Source organism: Lipotes vexillifer, unplaced genomic scaffold (genome assembly GCF_000442215.2).
Source record: "Lipotes vexillifer unplaced genomic scaffold, Lipotes_vexillifer_v1.1 scaffold102, whole genome shotgun sequence".
Taxonomy (NCBI): Eukaryota; Metazoa; Chordata; class Mammalia; order Artiodactyla; family Lipotidae; genus Lipotes; species Lipotes vexillifer.
The window spans coordinates 3,350,688-3,369,698 of NW_006786541.1; positions in this window are offsets into that span (position 1 = coordinate 3,350,688).

Consider the following 19,011-nt stretch of genomic DNA (forward strand, 5'->3'; position numbering starts at 1 on the left):
ATAGGTCATTACAGAGTATTGAGTAGAGTTCCCTGTACTTTACAGTAGGTCCTTATTAGTTATCTGTTTTATATATAGTAGTATGTATATGTCAATCCCAGTGTCCCAATTTATCCCCCCGCGTTTCCCCCTGGTAACCATAAATTTGTTTTCTACCTCTGTGACTCTGTTTCTGTTTTGTAAATAAGTTCATTTGTACCATTTTTGGAGATTCCACATATAAGTGATACCATATGATATTTGTCTGACTTACTTCACTCAGTATGACAATCTCTGGGTCCATCCATGTTGCTGCAGATGGCATAATTTCATTCTTTTTTTTTTTTTTTTACATTTTTATTGGAGTATAATTGCTTTACAATGGTGTGTTAGTTTCTGCTTTATAACAAAGTGAATCAGTTATACATATGTTCCCATATCTCTTCCCTCTTGCGTCTCCCTCCCTCACACCCTCCCTGTCCCCCCCCCTAGGTGGTCACAAAGCACTGAGCTAATCTCCCTGTGCTATGCGGCTGCTTCCCACTAGCTATCTGTTTTACGTTTGGTAGTGTATATATGTCCATGCCACTCTCTCACTTTGTCCCAGCTTACTCTTCCCCCTCCCCATATCCTCAAGTGCATTCTCTGGTAGGTCTGTGTCTTTATTCCTGTCTTACCCCTAGGTTCTTCATGACATTTTTTTTCCTTAAATTCCATACACACGTGTTAGCATACGGTATTTGTCTTTCTCTTTCTGACTTACTTCACTCTGTATGACACACTATAGGTCCATCCACCTCATTACAAATAGCTCAATTTCGTTTCTTTTTATGGCTGAGTAATATTCCATTGTATATATGTGCCACATCTTCTTTATCCATTCATCCGATGATGGACACTTAGGTTGTTTCCATCTCCGGGCTATTGTAAATAGAGCTGCAGTGAACATTTTGGTACATGACTCTTTTTGAATTCTGGTTTTCTCAGAGTATATGCCCAGTAGTGGGATTGCTGGGTCATATGGTAGTTCTATTTGTAGTTTTCTAAGGAAACTCCATACTGTTCTCCATAGTGGCTGTACCAATTCACATTCCCACCAGCAGTGCAAGAGTGTTCCTTTTCTCCACACCCTCCCCAGCATTTATTGTTTCTAGATTTTTTGATGATGGCCATTCTGCCCGGTGTGAGATAATACCTCATTGTAGTTTTGATTTGCATTTCTCTAATGATTAATGATGTTGAACATTCTTTCTTGTGTTTGTTGGCAGTCTGTATATCTTCTTTGGAGAAATGTCTATTTAGGTCTTCTGCCCATTTTTCGATTGGGTTGTTTGTTTTTCTGTTATTGAGCTGAATCAGCTACTTGTAAATTTTGGAGATTAATCCTTTGTCAGTTGCTTCATTTGCAAATACTTTCTCCCATTCTGAGGGCTGTCTTTTCGTCTTGTTTATGGTTTCCTTTGCTGTGCAAAAGCTTTGAAGTTTCATTAGGTCCCATTTGTTTATTTCTGTTTTTATTTCCATTTCTCTAGGAGGTGGGTCAAAAAGGATCTTGCTGTGATTGATGTCATAGAGTGTTCTGCCTATGCTTTCCTCTAAGATTTTGATAGTTTCTGGCCTTACATTTAGGTCTTTAATCCATTTTGAGCTTATTTTTGTCTGTGGTGTTAGGGAGTGATCTAATCTCAAACTTGTACATTGTACCTGTCCAGTTGTCCCAGCACCAGGTATTGAAGAGGCTGTCCTTTCTCCACTGTACATTCCTGCCTCCTTTATCAAAGATAAGGTGACCATATGTGCGTGGGTTTATCTCTGGGCTTTCTATCCTGTTCCATTGATCTATCTTTCTGTTTTTGTACCAGTACCATACTGTCTTGATTACTGTAGCTTTGTAGTATAGTCTGAAGTCAGGGAGCCTGATTCCTCCAGCTCCGTTTTTCGTTCTCAAGATTGCTTTGTGTATTCGGGGTCTTTTGTGTTTCCATACAAATTGTGAAAGTTTTTGTTCTAGTTCTGTGAAAAATGCCAGTGGTAGTTTGATAGGGATTGCATTGAATCAGTAGATTGCTCTGGGTAGTAGAGTCATTTTCACAATGTTGATTCTTCCAATCCAAACACATGGTATATCTCTCCATCTGTTTGTATCATCTTTAATTTCTTTCATCAGTGTCTTATAACTTTCTGCATACAGGCCTTCTGTCTCCTTAAGTAGGTTTATTCCTAGATATTTTATTCTTTTTGTTGCAGTGATAAAAGGGAGTGTTTTCTTGATTTCACTTTCAGATTTTTCATCATTAGTGTATAGGAATGCCAGAGATTTCTGTGCATTAATTTTGTATACTGCTACTTTACCAAATTCATGGATTAGCTCTAGTATTTTCTGGTAGCATCTTTAGGATTCTCTATGTAAAGTATCATGTCATCTGCAAACAGTGACAGCTTTGCTTCTTCTTTTCCGATTTGGATGCCTTTTATTTCCTTTTCTTCTCTGATTGCTGTGGCGAAAACTTCCAAACTATGTTGAATAAGAGTGGTGAGAGTGGGCAACCTTGTCTTGTTCCTGATCTTAGTGGAAATGGTTTCAGGTTTTCACCATTGAGGATGATGTTGGCTGTGGGTTTGTCATATATGGCCTTTATTATGTTGAGGAAGGTTCCCTCTATGCCTGCTTTCTGGAGGGTTTTTATCATAAATGGGGGTTGAATTTTGTCGAAAGTTTTCTCTGCATCTATTGAGATGACCATATGGTTTTTCTCCTTCAGTTTGTTAATATGGTGTATCACATTGATTGATTTGCGTATATTGAAGAATCCTTGCATTCCTGGAATAAACCCCACTTGATCATGGTATATGATCCTTTTAATGTGCTGTTGGATTCTGTTTGTTAGTATTTTGTTGAGGATTTTTGCATCTATGTTCATCAGTGATATTGGCCTGTAGTTTTCTTTCTTTGTGACATCCTTGCCTGGTTTTGGTATCAGGATGATGGTGGCCTCGTCGAATGAGTTTGGGAGTGTTCCTCCCTCTGCTATATTTTGGAAGAGTTTGAGAAGGATGGGTATTAGCTCTTCTCTAAATGTTTGATAGAATTCGCCTGTGAAGCCATCTGGTCCTGGGCTTTTGTTTGTTGGAAGATTTTTAATCACAGTTTGTTTCAGTGTTTGTGATTGGTCTTTTCATATTTTATGTCTCTTCCTGATTCAGTCTTGGCAGGTTGTGCATTTCTAAGAATTTGTCCATTTCTTCCAGGTTGTCCATTTTATTGGCATAGAGTTGCTTGTAGTAATCTCTCATGATCTTTCTATTTCTGCAGTGTCAGTTGTTACTTCTCCTTTTTCATTTCTAATTCTGTTGATTTGAGTCTTCTCCCTTTTTTTCTTGATGAGTCTGGCTAATGGTTTATCAATTTTGTTTATGTTCTCAAAGAACCAGGTTTTTTTTTTATTGATCTTTGATATCGTTTCCTTCATTTCTTTTTCATTTATTTCTGATCTGATTTTTATGATTTCTTTCCTTCTGCTAACTTTGGGGGTTTTTTGTTCTTCTTTCTCTAATTGCTTTAGGTGCAAGTTTAGGTTGTTTATACGAGATGTTTCCTGTTTCTTAAGGTTGGATTGTATTGCTATAAACTTCCGTCTTAGAACTGCTTTTGCTGCATCCCATAGGTTTTGGGCCGTCGTGTCTCCATTGTCATTTGTTTCTAGGTATTTTTTTATTTCCTCTTTGATTTCTCCAGTGATCACTTCGTTATTAAGTAGTGTATTGTTTAGCCTCCATGTGTTTGTATTTTTTTACAGATCTTTTCCTGTAGTTGATACCTAGTCTCATAGCATTGTGGTCGGGAAAGATACTTGATACAATTTCAAATTTCTTACATTTACCAAGGCTTGATTTGTGACCCAAGATATGATCTGTTCTGGAGAATGTTCCATGAGCATTTGAGAAAAATGTGTATTCTGTTGTTTTTGGATGGAATGTCCTATAAATATTAAGTCCATCTTGTTTATTGTATCATTTAAAGCTTGTGTTTCCTTATTTATTTTCCTTTTGGATGATCTGTCCATTGGTGAAAGTGGGGTGTTAAAGTCCTCTACTATGAATGTGTTACTGTCAGTTTCCCCTTTTATGGCTGTTAGTATTTGCCTTATGTATTGAAGTGCTCCTCCGTTGGGTGCATAAATATTTACAATTGTTATATCTTGTTCTTGGATCGATCCCTTGATCATTATGTAGTGTCCTTCTTTGTCTCTTTGAATAGTCTTTATTTTAAAGTCTATTTTGTCTGATATGAGAATTGCTACTCCGGCTTTCTTTTGGTTTCCATTTGCATGGAATATCTTTTCCCATCCCCTCACTTTCAGTCTGTATGTGTCTCTAGGTCTGAAGTGGGTCTTTTATAGACAGCATATATTCGGGTCTTGTTTTTGTATCCATTCAGCCAGTTTGTGTCTTTTGGTGGGAGCATTTAATCCATTTACATTTAAGGTAATTATCTATATGTGTGTTCCTATTCCCATTTTCTTAATTGTTTTCGGTTCGTTATTATAGGTCTTTTCCTTCTCTTGTGTTTCTTTCCTAGAGAAGATCCTTTAGCAGTTGCTGTAAAGCTGGTTTGGTGGTGCTGAACTCTCTCAGTTTTTGCTTTTCTGTAAAGATTTTAATTTCTCCATCAAATCTGCGTGAGATCCCTGCTGGGTAGAGTAATCTTGGTTGTAGGGTTTTCTCCTTCATTACTTTAAATATATCCTGCCACTCTCTTCTGGCTTGCAGAGTTTCTGCTGAAAGATCAGCTGTTAACCTTATGGGGATTCCCTTGTGTGCTATTTGTTGTTTTTCCCTTGTTGTTTTTAATATGTTTTCTTTGTATTTAATTTTTGACAGTTTGATTAATAAGTGTTTTGGCGCGTTTCTCCTTGGATTTATCCTGTATGGGACCCTCTGTGCTTCCTGGACTTGATTATTTCCTTTCCCATATTAGGGAAGTTTTCAACTATAATCTCTTCAAATATTTTCTCAGGCCCTTTCTTTTTCTCTTCTTCTTCTGGAACCTCTATAATTCGAATGTTGGTGCGTTTAATGTTGTCCCAGAGGTCTCTGAGACTGTCCTCAGTTCTTTTCATTCTTTTTTCTTTACTCTGCTCTGCAGTAGTTATTTCCACTGTTTTATCTTCCAGGTTACTTATCCGTTCTTCTGCCTCAGTTATTCTGCTGTTGATCCCATCTGGAGTATTTTAAATTTCATTTATTGCATTGTTCATCATTGTTTGTTTCATCTTTAGTCCTTCTAGGTCCTTGTTAAATGTTTCTTGCATTTTGTCTATTCCATTTCCAAGATTTTGGATCATCTTTACTATCATTATTCTGAATTCTTTTTCAGGTAGACTGCCTATTTCCTCTTCGTTTGTTAGGTCTGGTGGGTTTTTATCTGGCTCCTTCATCTGCTGTGTGTTTTTCTGTCTTCTCATTTTTCGTATCTTACTGTGTTTGGGGTCTCCTTTTTGCAGGCTGCAGGTTCGTAGTTCCCGTTGTTTTTGGTGTCTGTCCCCAGTGGCTAAAGTTGGTTCAGTGGGTTGTGTAGGCTTCCTGGTGGAGGGGACTAGTGCCTGTGTTCTGGTGGATGAGGCTGGATCTTGTCTTTCTGGTGGGCAGGTCCACGTCTGGTGGTGTGTTTTGGGGTGTCTGTGGACTTATTATGATTTTAGGCAGCCTCTCTGCTAATGGGTGGGGTTGTGTTCCTGTCTTGCTAGTTGTTTGGTATAGGGTGTCCAGCACTGTAGCTTGCTGGTCGTTGAGTGAAGCTGGGTGCTGGTGTTGAGATGGAGATCTCTGGGAGATTTTCGCCGTTTGATATTACGTGGAGCTGGGAGGTGTCTTGTGGACCAGTGTCGTGAAATTGGCTCTCCCACCTCAGAGGCACAGCACTGACTCCTGGCTGCAGCACCAAGAGCCTTTCATCCACACGGCTCAGAATAAAAGGGAGAAAAAGTAGAAAGAAAGAATTAGTAGAAGTAGAAAGAGAAGAAAAAAAATTTTTTTAAGTAAAAAAAACGGACAGATAGAACCCTAGGACAAATGGTGAAAGCAAAGCTATACAGACAAAATCTCACAGAGAAGCATACACATACACACTCACAAAAAGAGGAAAAAATAATAAATCTTGCTCTCAAAGTCCACCTCCTCAATTTGGCATGATTGAGGTATCGTTGTCTATTCAGGTATTCCACAGATGCAGGGTACATCAAGTTGATTGTGGAGATTTAATCCGCTGCTCCTGAGCCTGCCGGGAGAGATTTCCCTTTCTCTTCTTTTTCTCACAGCTCCCGGGGTTCAGCTTTGGATTTGGCTCCGTCTTTGTGTGTAGGTTGCCAGAGGGCGTCTGTTCTTCGCTCAGACAGGACGGGGTTACAGGAGCCGCTGATTCGGCGGCTCCGGCTCACTCAGGCCGGGGGGAGGGAGGGGTACGGAGTGCGGGGCGAGCCTGCAGCGGCAGAGGCCGGTGTGACGCAGCAGCAGCCAGAGGCGCGCCGTGCGTTTTCCCAGGGAAGTTGTTCCTGGATCCCGGGACCCTGGCAGTGGCGGGCTGCACAGGCTCCCCGGAAGTGGGGTGTGGAGAGTGACCTGTGCTCGCACACAGGCTTCTTGGTGGCGGCAGCAGCAGCATTCGCGTTTCCTGCCCGTCTCTGGGGTCCGCGCTTTCAGCCGCGGCTGGCGCCCGTCTCTGGAGCTCCTTTAAGCAGCTCTCTTAATCCCCTCTCCTCGAGCACCAGGAAACAAAGAAGGAAGAAAAAGTCTCTCGCCTCTTCGGCAGGTCCAGACTTTTTCCCGGACTCCCTCCCGGCTAGCCGTGGCGCACTAACCCCCTGCAGGCTGCGTTCACGCCGCCAACCCCAGTCCGCTCCCTGCGCTCCGACCAAAGCCTGAGCCTCAGCTCCCAGCCTCGCCCGTCCTGGCGGGGGAGCAGACAAGCCTCTCGGCCTGGTGAGTGCCGGTCGGCCCCGATCCTCTGTGCGGGAATCTCTCCGCTTTGCCCCCCGCTCCCCTGTTGCTGCGCTCGCCTCCGCGGCGCCGAAGCTTCCCCCTCCGCCTCCCGCAGTCTCTGCCCGCGAAGGGGCTTCTAATGTGTGGAAACCTTTCGTCCTTCACGGATCCCTCCCCACTGGTGCAGGTCCCGTCCCTATTCTTTTGTCTCTGTGTATTCTTTTTTCTTTTGCCCTACTCAGGTACGTGGGGAGTTTCTTGCCTTTTGCGAGGTCAGAGGTCTTCTGCCAGCGTTCAGTAGGTGTTCTGTAGGAGTTGTTCCACGTGTAGATGTATTTCTGATGTGTCTGTGGGGAGGAAGGTGATCTCCACGTCCTACTCCTCCACCATCTTCCCCCTCTCTCCCTATTTCATTCTATTTTTATGGCTGAGTAATATTCCATTGTATATATGCCACATCTTTTTTAACCACTCCTCTGTCAGTGGACGTTTAGGTTGCTTCTGTGTCCTGGCTATTGTAAATAATTCTGTAATGAACACTGGGGTGCATGTATCTTTTCAAATTACAGTTTTCTCTAATTATATGCCCAGGAGTGGGATTGCTGGATCATGTGGCAGCTCTATATTCAGTTTTGTTTTGTTTTGCAGTATGCGGGCCTCTCACTGTTGTGGCAAGAATATACAATGGAGAAAAGACTGTCTCTTCAGTAAGTGGTGCTGGGAAAACTACACAGCTACATGTAAAAGAATGAAATTAGAACACTCTCTAACACCATACACAAAAGTAAACCTGACATGGATTAAAGACCTGAATATAAGACCGGATATTATAAAACTCTTAGAGGAAAACATAGGCAGAACACTCTCTGACATAAATCATAGCAATATCTTTTTTGACCCACCTTTTAGAGTAATGAAAATAAAGACAAAAATGAACAGGTGGGACCTAATTAAACTTAAAAGCTTTTGCGCAAAGGAAACCATAAACAAAACGAAAATAACCCAGAGAATAGGAGAAAATATTTGCAAACGAGGCGATCTACAAAGGATTAATCTCCAAAATATACAAACAGCTCATGCAGCTCAATATACAAAACAAAGAAAACAACCAAACAATGGGCAGAAAATCAAAATGGATGTTTCTCCAGAGAGGACATACAGATTGCCAAGAAGCACATGAAAAGATGCTCAAGATCACTGGTTATTGGAGAAATGCAGATCAAAGCTGCAATAAGGTATCACCTCACACCGGTCAGAATGGGCATCATCAAAAAAATCGACAAACAATAAATGCTGGAGAGGGGAAAAGGGAGCCCTCCTACACTGATGGTGCACCCATTATGGAGAACAGTGTGGAGGTTCCTTAAAAAACTGAATATATTGGGTTTCCCTGGTGGCGCAGTGGTTTAGAGTCTGCCTGCCGATGCAGGGGACACGGGTTCGTTCCCTTGTCCGGGAGGATCCCACATGCCGCGGAGCGGCTGGGCGCATGAGCCATGGCCGCTGAGCCTGCGTGTCCGGAGCCTGTGCTCTGCAACGGGAGAGGCCGTGACAGTGAGAGGCCCGCGTACTGCAAAAAAAAAAAAAAAAAAAAAAGGGGGGGAGTGGACATCCTTGTTTTGTTCCTATCTTAGAGGAAATGCTTTCAGCTTTTCACCATTCAGTATGTTGTTAACTGTAGGTTTGTTATATGTGGCCTTTATTATGTTGAGGTAGGTTTCCTCTTTGCCCACTTTCTTTTTCACCATTGAGAATGATGTTTGCTGTGGGTTTGTCATATATTGCCTTTATTATGTTGAGGTAGGTTCCCTCTATGCCCACTTTCTGGAGGGTTTTTATCATAAATGGGTGTTGAATTTTGTTAAAAGTGTTTTCTGTATCTGTTGAGATGATCATATGGTTTTTATTCTTCAATTTATTGGTGTGGTGTATCACACTGATTGATGTGTGGATATTGAAGAATCCTTGCATCCCTGGCATCAATCCCACTTGATCATGATGTATGATCCTTCTAATGTGTTGTTGGATTTGGTTTGCTAGTGTTTTCTTGAGGAATTTTGTATCTATGTTCATCTGTCGTATTGGCCTGTAATTTTCTTTTTTTGTGGTATCTTTATCTGGTTTGGGTTATCAGGGTGATGGTGGCCTCATAGAATGTGTTTGGGAGTGTTCCTCTGCAATTTTGGGGAATAGTTTCAGAAGGATAGGTGTTAACTCTTCTCTAAGTGGTTGATAGAATTTTCCTCTGAAGCCATCTGGTCTTGGACTTTTGTTTGTTAGAAGTTTTTAATTACAGTTTCAATTTCGCTACTTGTGATTGGTCTGTTTATATTTTCTAATTCTTCCTGGTTCAGTCTTGGAAAGTTGTACCTTTCCAAGAACTTGTCCAGTTTATTGGCATATAGTTGTCCAGTTTATTGGCATATAGTTGCTTGTAGTAGTCTCTTACAGTCCTTTGTATTTCTGTGGTGTCCATTGTAACTTCTCGGTTTTCATTTCTTTTTTTTTTTTTAACATCTTTATTGGAGTATAATTGCATTACAATGGTGTGTTAGTTTCTGCTTTATAACTAAGTGAATCAGTTACACATATACATATGTACCCCTATCTCTTCCCTCTTGCGTCTCCCTCCCTCCCACCCTCCCTATCCCACCCCTCTAGGTGGTCACAAAGCACTGAGCTGATCTCCCCGTGCTGTGCGGCTGCTTCCCACTAGCTATCTATTTTACATTTGGTAGTGTATATATGTCCATGCCTCTCTCGCTTTGTCACAGTTTACCCTCCTCCCTCCCCATATCCTCAATTCCATTCTCTAGTAAGTCTGTATCTTTATTCCTGTTTCAACCCTAGGTTCTCTTGATAGTGTATATATGTCCATGCCACTCTCTCACTATGTCCATTTCTAATTTTACTGATTTGAGCCCTCTCCCTTTTTTTCTTGATGAGTCTGGCTAAAGGTTTATCAGGTTCATCTTTTCAAAGAACCAGCTTTTAGTTTCATTGATCTTTTCTGTCATTTTCTTCATCTGTATTTCACTTACTTATGCTCTCATCTTTATGATTTCTTTCCTTATACTGACCTGCAGTTTTGTTTGTTCTTCTTTCTCTAGTTGCTTTAGGTGTAAGGTTAGGTTGTTTGAGATGTTTCTTATTTCCTGAGGTAAAATTGTAGTGCTATAAACTCCCCTCTTAGAACTGCTTTTGCTACGTGCCATAGGTTTTGGATCATCGTGCTTTCATTTTCAGTTGTCTCTAGGTATTTTTTGATTTTCTCTTTGATTTCTTTAGTGATCCATTGGTTGTTTAGTAGCATATTGTTTAGCCTCCATGTGTTTGTGTTTTTTACAGTTTTTTTCTTATAGTTGATTTCTAATCTCATAGCGTTGTAGTCAGAAAAGATGCTTGATATGATTTCAGTTTTCCTAAATTTACCGAGGTTCACTTTGTGGCCCAAGATGTGATCAATCCTGGACAGTGTACCATGTGCACTTGAAAAGAATGCATATTCTGCTGCTTTTGGATGGAATGCTCTATAAATATTAGTTAAGTCTAATGTGTCATTTAAGGCCTGTGTTTCCTCATTGACTTTCTGTCTGGATGATCTGTTCACTGATGAAACTGGGGTGTTAAAGTCCCCCACTATTACTGTGTTACTATTGATTTCCCCTTTTATGGCTGTTAGCATTTGCCTCATATATTGAGGAGCTCCTGTGTTGGGTGCACATATATTTACAATTGTCATATCGTGGATTGATCATTATGTAGTGTCCTTCCTTGTTTCTTATAACATTCTTTATTTTAAAGTCTGTTTTATCTGATATGAGTATTGCTACTCCAGATTTCTTTTAATTTCCATTTGCATGGAGTATCTTTTTCCATCCCTTCACTTTCTGTCTGTATGTGCCCCTGGGTCCGAAGTGGATTTCTTGTAGACTGTGTGTATACGGGGTCTTGTTTTTGTATTCATTCATCCAGTCTTTGTCTTTTGGTTGGAGCATTTATTCCACTTACATTTAAGGTAATTATCTTTATGTATGTTCTCATTGCCATTTTCTTAATCGTTTTGGATTTTTTTTTTTAGGTCTTTTTTCTCCCATTCCTCTTTTGTTCTCTTCTCTTTTGATGACCAACTTTAGTGTTGTGTTTGGATCTTTTTTCTTTTTTGTGTGTGTATCTGTTGTAGATTTTCAGTTTGTGATTACCATGAGGTTTTGATATAGCGGTCTATATATAAACAAGATTGTTTTTTGTTGCGGGTCTTAATTTCAAATGTATTTCCCATATCCTGTATTTGTGCTCTCCTCACAATTGCTGGTTTCGATATCATATTTGTGTGTGGATGATTTCCTACCTTTACTGTATGTTTGCCTTTAACAGTGAGCTTTTCCATTTGTAATTTTCCTGTTTCTCATTGTGGCCTTTTCTTGTCTACCTAGAGAACTTTCTTTAGCATTTTTTGCAAAGCTGGTCTGGTGGTGCTGAATTCTCTTAGCTGTTGCCTGTGTGAAGCTTTTGATTTTGTTGTCGAATGTGAATGAGAGTCTTGCTGGGTAGAGTATTGTTGGTTGTAGGTTCTTTCCTTTCATCACTTTAAATATATTTTGCCATTCCCTTCTAGTCTGCAGTTTCTGCTGAAAAATTAGCTGATAACCTTATGGGAATTCTCTTGTATGTTATTTGTTGCTTTTCCCTTGTTGCTTTTAATATTTTTTGTGTGTGTTTAATTTTTGTCAGTTTCATTACTATGTGTCTTGGTGTGTTCCTCCTTGGGTTTAATCCTTTATGGGACTCTGTGCTTCCTGGACTTGGGTGACTTTTTCCTTTCCCATGTTAGGGAAGTTTTCAGCTATTAATCTCTTCAAATATCTTCTCAGGTGTTTTCTGTCTCTTATCCTTCTGGGACTCATATAATGTGAATGTTGGTGCATCTAACAAAGTCCCAGAGGTCTCTTAAACTGTCCTATTTTTTTTCATTCTTTTTTCTCTGTTCTGTGGCAGTCATTTCTGCCATTCTGTCTTCCAGCTCCCTTATCCGTTCTTCTGCCTCATTTATTCTGCTATTTATTCCTTCTAGTGTAGTTTCATTTCAGTTATTTTATTGTTCATTTCTGTTTGTTAACTTCTTTAGATCTTCTAGCTTGCCCTTAAACATTTCTTGCATCTTTTAGGTCTGTGCTTCCATTCTTTTTCCGAGATCTTGGATTGTCTTTACCATAGTTACTCTGAATTCTTTTTTGGGTAGATTGCCTATCTCCACTTCATTTAGTTGTTCTTCTGGGGCTTTATTTTGTTTTTTCGTCTGGGACATATTTCTCCAATATCTCATTTTGTCTAACTTTCTGTATTGTGGTCCTGTTCCACAGGCTACAGAGTTGTAGTTCTTCTTGCTTCTGCTTCTGCCCCCTTGTGGATGAGGCTGATCTAAGAGGCTTTTGCAGGTTTCCTGGTGGGAGGGACTGGTTCCTGCCCACTGATGGGTGCAGCTGGGTCTTGTCCCTCTGGTGGGCAGGGCTGTGTCAAGAGGTGTTTTTAGGGCTTCCCTGGTGGCGCAGTGGTTGAGAGTCCGCCTGCCGATGCACGGGACACGGGTTCGTGCCCCAGTCCGGGAAGATCCCACGTGCCACAGAGCGGCTAGGCCCTTGAGCCATGGCTGCTGAGACTGTGCATCCGGAGCCTGTGCTCCGCAACGGGAGAGGCCACAACAGTGAGAGGCCTGCGTACCGCAAAAAAAAAAGAGGTGTGTTTAGCAGGCAGCTGTGGGCTCAGGATGACCTTTGGCAGCCTGTCTGCTGATGGGTGGGATGTGTTCCCACCCTGTCAGATCTTTGGCCAGAGGTGTCCCTGCACTGGAGCCTAGAGGATGTTGGGTGGGGCCGACTGTTGGTGAGAATATGGCGGCCTCTAGGAGGGCCCACACCAATGAGTACTCCCCAGAACTACCTCCACCTGTGTTTTTGTAGCAGTGAGCCACGGCTGCTCCCTGCCTCTACAGGAGACCCTCCAATAGCAGCAGGTAGGTCTGGCCCAGGATCCCTTGAGTTCACTGCTTTTTCTCCTGGGTCCTGGTGTGCACAAGACCTTGTGTGTGCTAAGAGTGGAGTTTCTGTCTCCCCCAGTCCTGTGGAATTCCTGCAATCAAACGCCACAGACGCTCAAAACCAGATGCTCTGGGGGCTCCTTCTCCCATTGCCAGACCCCCAGGCTGGGGAGCCTGATGTGGGGCTCAGAACTTTCACTCCTATGAGATAACCTCTGTGGTAATCATTATTTTCCAGTTTGTGGATCGCCCACCCATTGGGTATGGGACTTGATTTTATTGCGATTGTGCCCATCCTGCCATCTCAATGTGGCTTCTTCTTTGTCTTTGGATATAGGATATCTTTTTCGGTAGGTTCCAGTCTTTTTCTGTCAATAGTTGTTCAGCAGTTAGTTGTGATTTCAGTGTTTTTGTGAGAGGAGGTGAACCCATGTCCTTCTACTCTGCCATCTTGTCTCCCATCCCACAATTTCTTTATCCATTCATCCTTTGATGGACACTTAAGTTGTTTTCATATCTTGGCTATTGTGAATAGTGCTACAGTGAACATGTGGGTGCACATATCTTTTCCAGTTAGTGTTTTCCTTTTCTTCCGATAAGTACTCCAAAGTGGAATTGTTGGATCATTTGGGAGTTCTCTTTTACTTTTTGAGAAACGTCCATACTTTTCCATAGTGGCTGCACCACATTTTGCATGCCTGCCAACAATGCACAAGGGTTCCCTTTAATCCACATCTTCACCAACACTTGCTATTAATTGTCATTTTGATAAGTTATTTTAACGTGTGAGGTGATATTTCACTGTGGTTTTGATTTGCATTTCCCTGATAATTAGTGATGTTGAGCAGCTTTTCATGTACCTGTTGGCCACCTGTGTATGTTCTTTGGAAAAGTGTTCACATCTTTTACCCAATTTTTTTTTTATAGAAGTATAGTTAATTTACAACGTTGTGTTAGTTTCAAGTGTACAGCAAAGTGATTCATTTATACATATATTATAAATATATATGTTTTTTCAAGTTCTTTTCCCTTATAGGTTATTACAAGATATTGAGTATAATTTCCTTTGCTATACAGTAGGTCCTTGTTGCTTACCTATTTTATATGTAGTATTGTGTATATGTTAATCCCAAACTCCTAATTCATCCCCTGCCCCCTCCCCTCCCCAATTCCTTTGGTAACCATAAGTTTGTTTTCTGTCTGTGAGTTGATTTCTGTTTTGTCAATAAGTTTATATCATTTTTTAGATTCCACATGTAAGTGATATCGTATGATATTTTGTCTTACTCTGTCTGACTTCACTTAATATGATCATCTCTAGGTTCATCCATGTTGCTGCAAATGTTCTGTCCAATTTTTAATTGGATTGTTTGGTTTTTTGCTATTGAGTTCTTTTGTTTTTTGGTTTTTTTTTTTTTTTTGTGGTACGCGGGCCTCTCACTGTTGTGGCCTCTCCCGTTGCGGGGCACAGGCTCCGGACGCGCAGGCCCAGCGGCCATGGCTCACGGGCCCAGCCGCTCCGCAGCATGTGGGATCTTCCCGGACCGGGGCACGAACCCATGTCCCCTGCATCGGCAGGCGGACTCTCAACCACTGCGCCACCAGGGAAGCCCTGCTATTGAGTTTTATGTATTCTTTATATATTTTGGATATCAGGGCCATATGAGATACATGATTTGCAAATATTTTCCCCCATTTAGTAGGTAGCCTATTTTTTTTATGGTTTCCTTTGCTGTGCATAAGCTTTTTAGTATGATCCTGTCCCACTTATTTATTTTTGCTTTTACTGCTTTTGCTTTTGGTGTCAGATTCAAAAAATCATCACCAAGACCTGTGTCAAGGAGCTTACCACCTATGTTTTCTTCTAGGAGTTGTAGGGGTTTTATGGTATTAGGTCTTACATTTCAAGCCTTTAATCCATTTTGAGTTCAGTTTTGTGTACAGTGTATGATAATGGTCCAGTGTCTTTTTTCTTGGATGTGGATGCCCAGTTTTCCTAGCACCCTTTATTGAAGAGACTGTCCTTTCCCCATTGTTCTTCCTTCCCTCCCTCCCTCCCTCCCTCCCGTTGCTGCACACAGGCTTTCTTTAGTTGTGTCGAGACGGAGCTGCTCTTCGTTGCAGTGCGAGGGCTTCTCATTACGGTGTCTTCTCTTGCAGAGTACAGGCTCTAGGTGCACAGGCTTCAGTAGTTGCGGCACACGGGCTCAGTAGTTGTGGTGCGGGGGCTCTACGTAGAGCGCAGGCTCAGTAGCTGTGGCGCACGGGCTTAGTTGCTCCGCGGCATGTGGGATCCTCCCGGGCCGGGGCACGAACCCGCGTCCCCCGCATCGGCAGGCAGATTCTTAACCACTGCACCATCAGGGAAGCCCTCCCAATTGTACATTCTCACCTCCTTTGTTGTTAATTACTTGACCGTACATGTGTAAGTTTATTTCTGGGCTCTTTATTCTATTCCATTCACCTAACATCTGTTTTTATGGCAGTAAAGTACTATTTTGATTACTATAGCTTTGTGATAGAATTAGATATCAGCAAACATGATGCCTCGAGCTTTGTCCTTCTTTCTCAAGATTGCTTTGGCATTTTGGCGTCTTTGTGGTTTCATGTATATTTTAGGACTGTTTGTTCTATTTGTTTGAAAAATGCCATTGGAATTTTGATAGGAATTGTGTTGAATCTGTAGATTGCTCTAGGTAGTATGGATATTTTAATAATATTGATTCTTCCAGTCCACGGGCATGGAATTTCCTTCTGTTTATTTGTGTCATATTCAGTTTCTTTCATCGTCTTATAGTTTTCAATGTCCAGGTCTTTCATCTCTTTGGCTAAATTTATTTCTGTTTGGCTAAATTTATTTCTAAGTATCTTGTTCTTTTTGATGCAATCGTAAATGGGATTATTTCTCTTTCTGATAGTTCAATATTAACTTACAGCTATTTTCTGGTGACTCTTAGACTTTTGTTAAATGGGCAGGACACAAGATTCTGTACTCTCACTTTGTCAAATTTATATCTTCTTACTGGGACCCCTTCTTGCCCTTTTTATCCCCCCTCAGCTACCCACATACATTTTACTAACTGATTTTTTTGTGTTCATTTATTTATTGAACAAATATTTCATTGTCTCCTATTACGTCCCAGGTAGTGTTTGTTCTAGATGCCTGGTTTACTTCAGCGAACAAAAACAGACAAAAGTCCCTGTCCTGGTAGGTTGTACAGTCTATTGAAGGATGCAGAAAATAAACATAAACTAAGGAAACTATATAACATGTTAGAAGGTGATGGTGCCATCAAAGAGACAGCAGGGTGAGGGGGATTGGGCAGTTCCAGAGCGGAGGTGGGAGTTGGGGTTTTAAATATGGTGGTCTGTTTAGGCCTCATTAAGTATGTGCTATACTTGAAGGAATTAAGAAAAACAAGAGGATATCTGGGAGAAGAGCATTCCAGGTGAAAAGGACAGCCTTTACAAAGGCTTACATAGGCAGGAACATGTCTGTCATGTTCTAAGAAAAACAACGAGAAGCCAGTTTGTCTGGAGAAGGGCAAGAACAAGGGGGAGATGGCAAATGAGGTCAGTGAGATAATGGGTAGCCAGATTATTAGAAGGACTGAATGAAATGGGAACCATGGGAGGTTTGCACAGAGAAGAGATATGTTCTAACCTGTGTTTTGAAAGATTACCTGACTGCTGAATTGGGATTAGAATCTTGGGGGCAAGCATGGAAGCAGGGAAAGCAGTTAGGAAGCTATTTCAGGAATCCCAATGACAGGTGATGGTGGCACATAGCAGGGTGATAACAATGGACATGGTGAGAAATGGTTGGATTCTGAATCCATATTGAAGGTAGAGTTTACAGGTTATGCTAGGGATTGGATGTGGAGGTAAGATGGCCAGACTGGGGGTAGGGAGGGGTGGTCGGGAATAACTTCGAAGGTTTTTGCCTAAGCCCATAGAGGTATGGAGTTATATGAACGGAGATGGGAAGGACAACACATAGAGATGTTGAGTAGGCAGTTGGATCCAGGAGTGAGAGTTCAGGGCAAGGTCGGTTCTAGTATATGAATTTGGGAATCATCAGCAGTGGTGTGTAAAACCATGACACAAAGCGATATCACCAAGGAACAAGTGTAGACAGAAAGCAGAGAACCGAAGAGGTGTCTTGTGACATTAAGAGTTAAGGGAGAAGAGCCTCAACCAACAAACAATATTGAGAAGGATGAACCAGTGCGTTTAAGAGAACAACCCAAAAAGTGTATACTGTCCCAGAAGCTAAGCCAAGATCCTTTATCAAAGAGGAGGGAGTAATCAGCCATGTCAAATGATTAAGTCTGGTGAGAACTAAGAATTGAGGATTATTAGTTTTAGCATTGCCACTGGTGACTTTCACCGTTTCATTTGAGTGCTTGAGGCAAAACTGTGTAAGGAGTGAGTTGAAGAGAAAATTTGAGAAAAGGAAAGAGAGACAGTGAGTACAGACAACTCAGGAGTTTTTGCTGCAAAGACGAATAGAGAAATAGAGTGTAGCTGGCCAGAGGAGCGAGTTGAGACTTTCTTTTAAGATGGGAGAAGTGCTGCCTGTTTGTTTGCTGATGGGAAGGATCCGTAGAGATGGGAAATAGGATAGGGATGGAAGGAATAATTGAATTGTTGGAAAAATATCCTGTCCGTAACAGGGGGGATAGGACCAGATCCACAGTTAGAAGGATTGTATTTAGGTAACAGCATGGATAGTTTGACTACAGTGACAGGCAGAGTATGTGGGTGTAGATATTGGTAGGTGGTTAGATGTAGTTTTGAGAGTTGAAGTTTTCATTGCTTCACTTTCCTCAGTAAAGTAGAAAACCTATTCTAAATGTATCTAAGTGCAATACAGTTTGATATTAGCATTTTGACATATCACCAGGTTATTTATTCACTAACAAATACTTATTGAATTCATACTAGGCATTGTTCTAGATGGTAAATATATAACTGAGCAAAAGTCCTATCTTGAGGGAACGTCTGTTTTAGTGGATGGAAATAGAATAAGCATATATATGTCAGCTTCGATTCGTGACATAAATGAAAATAAAGCAGTGTAAAGGGGAAGGGAGGTAGTTCTTTCTTACAGGTTGGTCACAAGTCATTTCTGATGAAGTGACATCTGAGCAGAGATCTGAATCGGATGAGAGGTAAACCCTGCAGGTGTCTGCGCAGTACATTTGAAACAGAAAGAACAGCCAGTCCAAAGGCCCTAAAGCAAGAACATCTTGCCATATTGGAGCAAGGGATTAGTATGGCTGAAGCAGAGTGAATGAGGGAGTAGGTGGAAGAAGTCAAGTTCAGAGAGGTAGTGAGGCGGGGGTGCCCAGATCATGCAGGCCTTGTAAACCATTAGGAGGACCTTGGTTTTTACTCTGAGATAGGATGCTGCCTTGGGAGGTTTCGAACAGATGAGTGATGTGATTTTATTTGTGTTTTAAGAGGCTCAGCATGGCTTCTCTGGGGGCAGGGGTGGGATAGACAAGGGTAGAAAGAAGGAAACGCCTTACTTGGCTATCACCATAAATCTAAGTGACAGATTGATGGTGAGCTAGTGCTAGCAGTGGAGATGGTCAAAGTTGTTGGATTCTGGTTATATTCAGAAGGAAGAACTGAAAGGATTGGCTGACAGATTGCACGCAGGGTGAGAGAGAATTTGACTATAAGGTTTTGGGGCCGTCTTACTGGAAGACTAGATTTACTGTTCATTGAGGTGGACAAACCGAGGGCCTAAAAGGTTTGGAGGAGTATCCAGAATATGGTTTGTAACAAATTTAATTTGATCTACCACTTTGTGTTTCCATCCAGTGTGTCAAGTAGGCAGTTTTATATATGGCAACAGGGGCATATAAAAGGTCAGGACTGGGCGTCCCTGGTGGCGCAGTGGTTGAGAGTCCACCTGCCGATGCAGGGAACACGGGTTCGTCCCCCAGTCCGGGAAGATCCCACATGCCGCGGAGCGGCTGGGCCCGTGAGCCATGGCCGCTGGGCCT